At 36.9% G+C, this 9,467-nt stretch overlaps 1 pseudogene; it reads right to left on the bottom strand.

Annotated features, from left to right (window-relative positions):
* Positions 1-2,106: 2,106 nt before the first annotated feature.
* LOC118676801 lies at positions 2,107-3,446 on the bottom strand (annotated as a pseudogene).
* Positions 3,447-9,467: the final 6,021 nt, after the last annotated feature.

Below are 9,467 nucleotides of genomic sequence, written 5' to 3'. Positions count from 1 at the left end.
GAGGGTATGGAGGGATTGAGTGAAAATTTTTTAAAAAGAGAGAGAGAACTCATGGGCAATAGTGTGGTGATTGCAGAAGGAGAGGGATTGAGGAGGTAAAAGAGGTCATAGAGGGGATAAATGTGATGGGAAAATAGAATAAATTTAACAAAGAAAGATTAATAGGATAACCCTAAGAAACTATACAAAAAATTAGCATTTTTAATACTTCTCTAGCTTTCTATATTTTATATTGTCCTTGTTAATTTTTTGTCAATTTTCCAAAGGATTATATACGAGGAATGTTATAATATAGAAGTTATATGCATCAAGATGAACTAGTTTACACTATCATAAAATATACTCTTCTCAGTTGCTTAGCACAGCTAAAATTATTTTCTCACTCACACAAAGTCCATTGTGGGTAAACAGAAAATGTCCCCCTTCTGAGGATATAGCTATCCAGACAACTCTCATGGTAGTCTGAAATTTGCAATCCCAATCTGTGGTCTCCTATGTTGCCCAGGCAGGAAAAAGAAAGACCAAGGAGAAACATGGTCTGAAACAGGTACATATCAGGAGTAACTCTTCACTTCCACTTATCTTTTGGTTTCCTAGAACACAATCACATGTACATAATCCGGTTGCAACACATGCTAGACAATATAGAGCATTACATGGATATTTAATGAGCATAATTTGTCTCTAACAGAGATAGTTATAGATAGGTGAGCATGGTGTTAGGTGTTTCAATAATTCCTTAATTGCTTCCAATGGAATTAGATAATACTAGAAATATGGATTCTTTAATTAACAGAGAGATTCAGTTTTTGCTTGTAGAGATATTTTTGAAGAGCATCAAGCAATAAGGTTCTCAAGGAGGAAAAGTGGAAAATCCAAACTGTTCATGTTGTTATTTTTAACTATTATATTCAGGGGATTTTTAAAATTAGAAGAATCTATTTAATCTGCTTACTTAAGTACTGAGGAAATTTAAAATCAGAAAAAAAGAGAGAAACTTATTCTGTGTCACACAGTAATTTAGTGGTAGACATGGGATTAGCATCCAACTCTTGATTTCTCATCTAGTAATCTTTTTCACTGCACAGTACTGTATCTCCTTAGAAGATTATTTCATTGTCTATCTGGAAATATACAAAATTTCAGCATTAGTAGGAATGATGGTCTAGACTATCTAGAATCACAATGCATAAAAATTTGTCTTTTTCTATCATTATTGTAAGAGTTTACATTCATTTGGTCATTTCCTAAAACAGGTATATAAGGGAAAAAATCAAATAATTAAATCACCCAGTTACTCTGACAGACAGGAAATAAAATTTGAGTGCCCAGTAAGGTGTCATACTTGGATAAGACTTGTACATTTGGTTTCTTTTTTTATTTTTTTAAATTTCAAATCTGAAGCAGTACAAAACTCAGAAGTTCCACTTAGGTGCAACAAACATGGATATGATGCTAAGAAACTCTAGTTTTTCCATAAGTTGAATAAAATTTAAGTTTGACAGCACAGTAATCCTTAAAGCAGCAATCCTGAAATTTCAACATGGCCTTGTATATTGTTAAATAAGCAAGGCTAGAAGGAGCTATAGAGTTTTTGTTTTTAAGAATATATTGAGTGAGATGACAATTACAAGAACTGAGTTGAACAAAAGGTGTGTAAGCTTGAAATAAACCACATGGGTAAAATTTTGATGCCATAACCAATCCATATGGCCCCTTGTTTTATTAAGATGACTAGATTCTCTGGAGGATAAAAAGGGGACTTCTCCCAGCTTACCCTATCCATAAGTTATTACTGTTCAATTTCTACTAAAGCTTGTGTTATAATAAGCTACCTTTAGGTAAATGCTCTTGCCTAGAAGAGGATTGCAATTCTGTTAATATTAGAGCCAGGAGGGGGGAATTGACATTAAAAATCTAGGTAAAAAATCTATAGGATGGGGAAAAAAAGTATAGGATAGATCTCATTAAAATACTGAGTTGTACAGGGACTTAGGAACAAAGTTAAGAGCAGAAAAAGATCTTTTGACTAAAGTAGGAAGGACAGTATAAAAATATTTACAAAAAAGGTTCAGAATAAAGGAATATTTACAGAATGTTAAACTCTTAATCTGCAGCCATAATAAGGCCCCTTCAAGTTCCCAACACCTCTGCTTTCTTCTCTCATTGTTGCTCATGTTTCTTCCGTTGCTCCTCCCTGGTCTGAAGACGAGGTTGTTTGTATGTTTTCTTGTGGAAGCTAACCCTGCTTACATGCTCATTCAGACACTTATTTTCTTTAGATTGTCCCCATGGTTTCAGTTTTCCTTTGTGTGGCTCATAGTTGAGGGGACGAGACAAACTTTCTTTGAGATCAAAAACTGGTTCTTGTTGAAGACTGGAGTCCGTGCTGCTTCAGCTGAAAACTTGAATGGGGTAATAACTGTAGCAGAATCCCTCTTTGTGGCCTTCAACTTGTTTGTCCCAAGCACATCCTGACCTTTTGGGGTGTTCCCAGATATGGACACATGTGGAGACTTTCTGGCTGGAGTCTTGATCAGTGAACGCTTGTATTCATTATCTTTAGTAGCAGCTGAAAACCTGACATTCATTTTAGTTGCTGAGAGAGTGGAATGCTTGACCGACCCCTTCATATACAAGGTGCTCAGATCTGCAGCACCCTGGGCCCTTCCTTGTGAGGGCTGCTGGCTTCAGGGAGTACAAGCCATAGAAAATCTTCTTTGGAGACCCACTGGAGTTGCCACCACTTCCTTAGTTATGGACCGCTTCTTCAGTTCATTAAGTGAATTGTGTTGTTCAAAATTTTTCTTTTTTCTCTTAATATATTGATCAATGGACTCCATTTCCTTGAAATGGGACTCATGAAGCTTCTTAAAGTTTGGAGTACTGGTTGCAATTCTTTTATTTTTTCCAGATTTAGAAAACCCATCTGTGTAGGCAGACTTCTTTCTTTCTGAAGGTACCTTTGAATCTTCATTACCATTTATTCCACTATTTCCCGAGGACACTGCATTCTCGTTTCCTTGTCTCTCATCTGGTGGAGATGGAACTTCAGCAACAGGTCTGAGAGCCTGGTTTTCCTGCTTTTCTTGATTCTGGAACTCAGTGGGATCACTTGTTTTTATCTCTGAATGATCCTGATGGGAGTCAGGATTGCTGTGGACAGTCCTGCGCCTTCCCCTTTTCTTGGTGACATGGCCAGCTGGTTCCCACTCAGCTTGTTTCTGACTGCTGATTTGCAGCTCAGTCTCATCACAAGAGGATGCAGAAGTTTGGCTTTCATCCTGATTTCCATTTTCTTTTCTTGCTTCCCATTTCAGGTGGGCTTTCAAGGCTTTTAGCAGCTTGTCTGCCCTCAGGTTAGCCCTGAGGGCCAGACTCTTGGACAAGTTCTGCAAGTCACTGTATTTGAAGGATTCCAGCTCCTCGAGGGAGGGGACGGTCATCCCTATCTGCAATCCAGGCAACCAGGCGAAGCACCCTCCAACCTCTGGCATGCAGTTCAAAACTCTGGCGCACTCTAGTCGTTGACCCAGCCAAGATTTATACACAATATAAATTCTACATTTGGTTTCTTCAAGCTTCCTCTTACACTTACATAGTACAATCACCTTTTTATTTATGTGTGTATTTATCCATGCAGCAGTAATTTGTGTGTCTTTAATTACATAATCCCAAGAATTAAGAATAAATAAGAGACCAGGTTCGATTCTGGCCAATGGCACATGCCTGGGTTGCTGGCTCTATCCCCAGTAGGGTGCGTGCAGGATGCAGCCAATCAGTGATTCTCTCTCATCATTGATGTTTCTATCTCTCTCTCCCTCTCCCTTCCTCTCTAAAATCAATAAAATATATTTAGAAAAAAAAGAATAAATAAGAGAGATAGTGGCTGCTCTCCAAAAACTTGTTCTTATAAGTGATGAGCCAAAGAGCCAGTATTTGCTGAGAGTGGGAGCAACCTGAAACATGAAACCAGGAAACCTTCGTTCTAACTCTGCTTCTGTCACTGATCTTTTGTCAAATTCCTCAATCTATCTTGAGTTGTATTCCCCCACAGAAGAAAAGATGAGTGGATCTGCGGATCTTTAGCCTGAACCAATAACCTTACCACCACACTCTTCAGCTCTTTTTTTCAATTCTTAGTCATAATATTTTTCCACATTTTTCAAACATCACTCTATTTTTATTTGAGTTAATGAGTAAATGTTTACATATTACAAATCAAAGATTACTGTGACAAATAAAAACAAAACAGAATACTTTTTACTTCAATTAGTCTCCAACAAAGAGAAAAACTTGTTCTCTCTCTCTTCCTCCCCTTCCCTCTCTCCCCTTCCCTCCCTCTTCTCCCTCCTTATTCTTCCTTCTCTACCTCTCTTACTGTCTTCCTCCCTTCTCTCTCTCTATCATTTGTTCATCATTTTGCTTTGGCCATAGTTCATTACTGACATCAAGTGTGCTATTGAAAATATCTGTGATTTAATTTGTATAAAAGTGCATGAGAAGGCAAAAATAATTTACAATTGCCATTAACTTGTTGCGAAATTTCACAAATTTTACTTCTAGAATTTACCCTTTGAATATAAATGAGGCAAGCTCAGTGACTTAGATATAATGATATACTCAACATGATTTTTAACATGAAAAAATGTGATATAATTACATGATGAAATGCTATGCTTATGGCTTGAAAAATATTCTTGACTTATATTGTAGTTAAATACATACTATAAGCAATATATATAATTTAATAATATTTTAAATGCATATACACAAACATACATGCCTGAAAGGATAAATATGTTAATAGAGTGAATTTCTGGAGGAGAAATTGCATTTGCTTTTAATTTTATTATTTGTACATTTTTATTATGAAATGCAGTATCTTTGCAACTGGGAAAAAATAACTCATAAGCATAAAACTTGAGCTTACAAAAAATATGCCATAGATTTTATATGGGGTAATGTTTATAGATCTGTGGCATTAAATATGCATTATAATGTAAAAAATATAGCAAATAAATAAAAATTATTGAACTCTGCTAGTAAAGTGAAAAAAGACTTTAAAAATATTTTCTAGAGACACATGTGCACTTTGGGCTGGACTACCAGGAACTGTAGCATTTCTGGTTCTCCTTTACCAAGTTCCAGTAGCATACTCCAGTCATTGAGATAAATAAAAAGTCTTCACTATTTCTAAATGGTCAAGTGTTGAGAACCATGGCTACAGAAAAATTGCATCAATGAAAGAAAATCAACCGGCCATATTTACAAATGGGTTTGTCAGTAAGCTGTGTGCATAACCTGATAGAAGGTGCTACAGATCAAAACTAATTTCAACTGATCTTGTCTATGTCCTTGGGTTGAAGCATCATTCCATGAAAATTTATACATGCCTACTACCTTAAAACTCAGTTAGTTTAGAACTTTAGGTTTTAATTGGATCATTTTCAAAACTCCCTCTGTGACCTTGGATGTCACTTTGCTTCACTCCTGGCAGCACTTTACTTTTCTGAATCTTTGCAAAGTTAAGCGAATGAAAATTCCATCTCTAAAATTCCAATGTTAATTGATTTATTGATTGATTCATGAATATATTCATAATTTTTACCAGGAGCTACAGAGGCAAAAAATTAAGCAACAACCTTTACCCTAATCAAGGTCACAATTCATAAGAGGTTATAAATATGAGTTACCTAAGAGTATTACTGAAGTAAATTCTTAATTGCCTTTATGCTTTACTGTCAGAATGATTAAATAAAAATGGTTTATGAGCAGAGATCATAATTTTAAGAAAATAGGTCTCAGAAATGTGGGATATAAAAAAAGATCCAGCAAGTAGAAAAATGATACCTTCAAATCAACTGGTCTAGCTTAGATTGAAATTAAAAAATTGGACTCTCCAATGACAATCCATTTTCTATAATTACATTGCCCAAATGTCTTTAGATTGGTGCTCTTTCTATGTGCTCCCTTACTATTTCTACTATTACTGTACTCAACACTATTATTTTTTTAATGTTTCCATCCTAACTAAACGTAAGTGATGAGAGAGAAGGCAAGTCTACATTGAAGATGATTATATACACAATATATCAACAGCTTTTAGGTACTTTATCTTGCATTGTTTTATTGTGGCCCATTTTTTTTATGTATGTATATGTTTGTGACTTCTTTTATGCCATGGCTTTCCACTTTATTTTACTGTTCTTTGTACAAACATTGATAGTGAAGAATTGGTAAGACAGGAAAGCAAGCTTCACAGGCAAAAACAGCAGCAATTCATTGGCCATTATATTCTCTTTCATATTTGTTCTCTAGGCACAGCAGTCTTGTTCTCTGCCTTCCATACTTAGGACTATTGCTGTTTCTACCCAACCTTAGGGTGAGTGGGGATATTATTGGAAACTTGACAGGAAGCAGTAGAGCCTTGCTGAATTCCTCTCTATTCCAACTTCCCCCCAAAAGAAGCCCACTGCTTGATAATTATATATATAATATATGTATATATATATATATATATATATATATATATATATATATATATATATATATATTTATTCCATCTTAATTAACTTAAAATGTTATGAAAGATCTCTTCTTTAACTTCAGACAGAATGCTTTGACATCCTATATAATAAAAGCCTAATATACTAAGTGTGTGGTTATCTGGTCTGCCGTTCAACAAACCAAAGCATAATACACTAATGATATGCTAAGGCCACTCAACTGCTCACTATGATGTGCACTGACCACCAGGGTCAGATGCTCTGACCCGTAGGTTAGCTTGCTGCTGGGGTCTGGCTGATGGGGACTGGGTGAGACAGGCCATACACATCCTGGAGCCCTCCCACAATCCCTCCCCGGCTGGCCAACCTCCTGCATCCCTCCCTGGCCCCGATAGTGCACCAGTGGGGTCCCTCGGCCTGGCCTGAACCCTCTCACAATCCAGGACCCCTCATGGGATGTTGGAGAGCCGGTTTTTGCCCAATCCCACAGGCCAATTAATTTAATAGCCTATATAATAAAAGGCTAATATGCAAACCAACCAAACAGCAGAACAACTGGTTGCTATGAAGCACATTGACCATCAGGGGGCAGATGCTCAATGCAGGAGCTGCCCCCTGATAGTCAGTGTGCTCCCCCAGGGGGAGTGCCATGGCAGCGATAAGGATGTCTGCTAAGGATGTCTGGAGAGCGGGCCTATGCCATCAGTCAGATATCCCCCTGAAGGCTCCTGGACTGCAAGAAGGCACAGGTCGGGCTCCTAACCTGGAAGAAAGGAGATGATGGTTCTATGTGGATATTTTGCTCAGAAAACCAGAAAGGATTTTTCTATAAGGTTCATTAATTTTGGGCCTCTATTGACAATAACGCATATTCAGGATGCCACCCTTGTGATATGCTCAAAGGAACTCCACACAGTCTAGAAGCAGAATACCTGCTCTGAAGTTTCCCACTTTTTCTCAATTGAATGGGCACAGCCACCCCAAGAGGGGAGAATGAAGCTTTGAAAAATAACACCTTTGTTATTCCAAGTGTTAGAGATGAAGCTGAGTTTTCAGATGGCCTCAAGGTTTGTGCACCCTTCACCAAACACAGATGAAAACTGAGCTCTTTGAACTGCTTTAAAAATCTGTTGCTACGTATTGCTATGGGTCTGTGAAGTAGTCATTGCTAACTTCTGACTGCCTGTAATTTTCATGGCTATGAGATGACAAGAAATGAAATAACTTCGTTTTAGAAATAAATGGCTTAAATGCCAGAGTGGGAAGACCCATCATCTAAGCAAGATTTAATCTTAACTATGGTAATTCTAAGCGGTGGTCTTTTAAAAAACAAAATAAAACATGGCTTAAATAATAACACTGAAAACAAGTCATAGAACATGTGGTTAACATTAATTCATTCACATTATTCTACTGATAATTTTTTTAGTAAACTCCTCACTGATTTCCATAGTGGCTGTATCAGTCTGCATTCCGACCAGCAGTGTACTAGGGTTCGCTTTTCTTCACATCCTTGCAAGCACTTTTTGTTAGTTGATTTATTGATAATAGCCATTAAGGCGGGTATGAGGAAGCACCTCATTGTGGTTTAATTTGCATCTGATGATTAGTGATGTTGAGGATTTTTTCATATAACTCTTGGCAATTTGTGAGTCCTCTTTGAAGAAGTGTCTATTCAGGTCTTCTGCCCATTTTTTGTTTGTCTTCCTTTTGTTGAGTTGTATGAGTACTTTGTATATTTTGTGTATACTTTTTATTTAAAACATAAGAGCAGGAATTAGGGCAGGGGAAGGAAAAGCAAGGTTATTCATGTGGTCAGTTGTCTAGCTTACTAGGGGTTTTCTAAAAGAGGAATTTTATAACATGTTAATTACTGTGTAAATATCACAAAAATTCTGTGTATGTTCCTGTATGTAATTCCAAATGAACTTTGCTCCCTAGATATATGCATTATCTAATGTGACTTTCTCCTTTTGTTTGTATTGAAAATGCTCCTAATTAAAAATAAAATTGCACATATTTCAAGTTCCAAAATAAAATAATTAAATCAAATTAAAAATAAAAGGGGAACTTCATGGGTAAGAGCAACATCAGTGCTTATGTAGTAGCTGTGCCATGCATCTAGCAATATGATTATTTGTGATGGATGTATTTGAAACAAAAGCTTAATCAAACATGCTACTGTATTTTATACCTAATTTCCAGCTTTCAATTTTGTATTTAGCTGAGCATCTAGAAAAGCTACCATAGTTACTGGCAAAACTTGATTATCTATCTCCCAGGGGAGTCTACTTTGAAACATATGTGATTGGTTCAGAGAAAGGAAGAGCAGTGAAGTACCATATATATGGCATTCTGAGCTAAAGGTGAAGTAAAACTCCTGACACTTCAGAAAGGAAGAAGGACATTACAAGACAATAAGAGCAGATGTTCAGTAATTAGAATTTTTCCCTGCCCTATATATAGGTCATAAAATTTTATTTCTGATGATAATTCTTATTATGGGAAAGGACCAAAATATAAATTCTTTAAGGAAGACATAAATGTTTCCCATGGACTCCGAGGATCTCAGTTGCCTACAGTTCAAAAATAACAAGTCTTGCCTAGCCAGTTTGGCTCAGTGGATACAGTGTCGGCCTGTGGACTGAAGGGTCCCAGGTTCAATTCTGGTCAAGGGCACATGCTTGGGTTGCGGGCTTGATCCCCAGTGAGGGAGGGGAAGGAGGCAGCCAATCAATGATTCTCTCTCATCATTGATGTTTCTATCTCACTCTACTTCTTCCTTCCTCTCTGAAATCAATGAAAAAATATATTTTTAAAAAATAACAAGTCTTGGGGTGACTCATTCTGAACCCTTACAATAGTGACCCAGTTTCATTCTTTTGCATGTGGCTACTCAGTTTCCCCAGCACAGTTTATTGGAGACTAGAGGCCTGGTGCATGAATTTGTGCATGGGT

The sequence above is a fragment of the Myotis myotis genome, unplaced genomic scaffold, assembly GCF_014108235.1.
Source record: "Myotis myotis isolate mMyoMyo1 unplaced genomic scaffold, mMyoMyo1.p scaffold_m19_p_2, whole genome shotgun sequence".
In the NCBI taxonomy this organism is placed as follows: Eukaryota; Metazoa; Chordata; class Mammalia; order Chiroptera; family Vespertilionidae; genus Myotis; species Myotis myotis.
The sequence above is the reverse complement of the archived record's forward strand: the minus strand, read 5'-3'. Positions and strand labels throughout refer to the sequence as shown.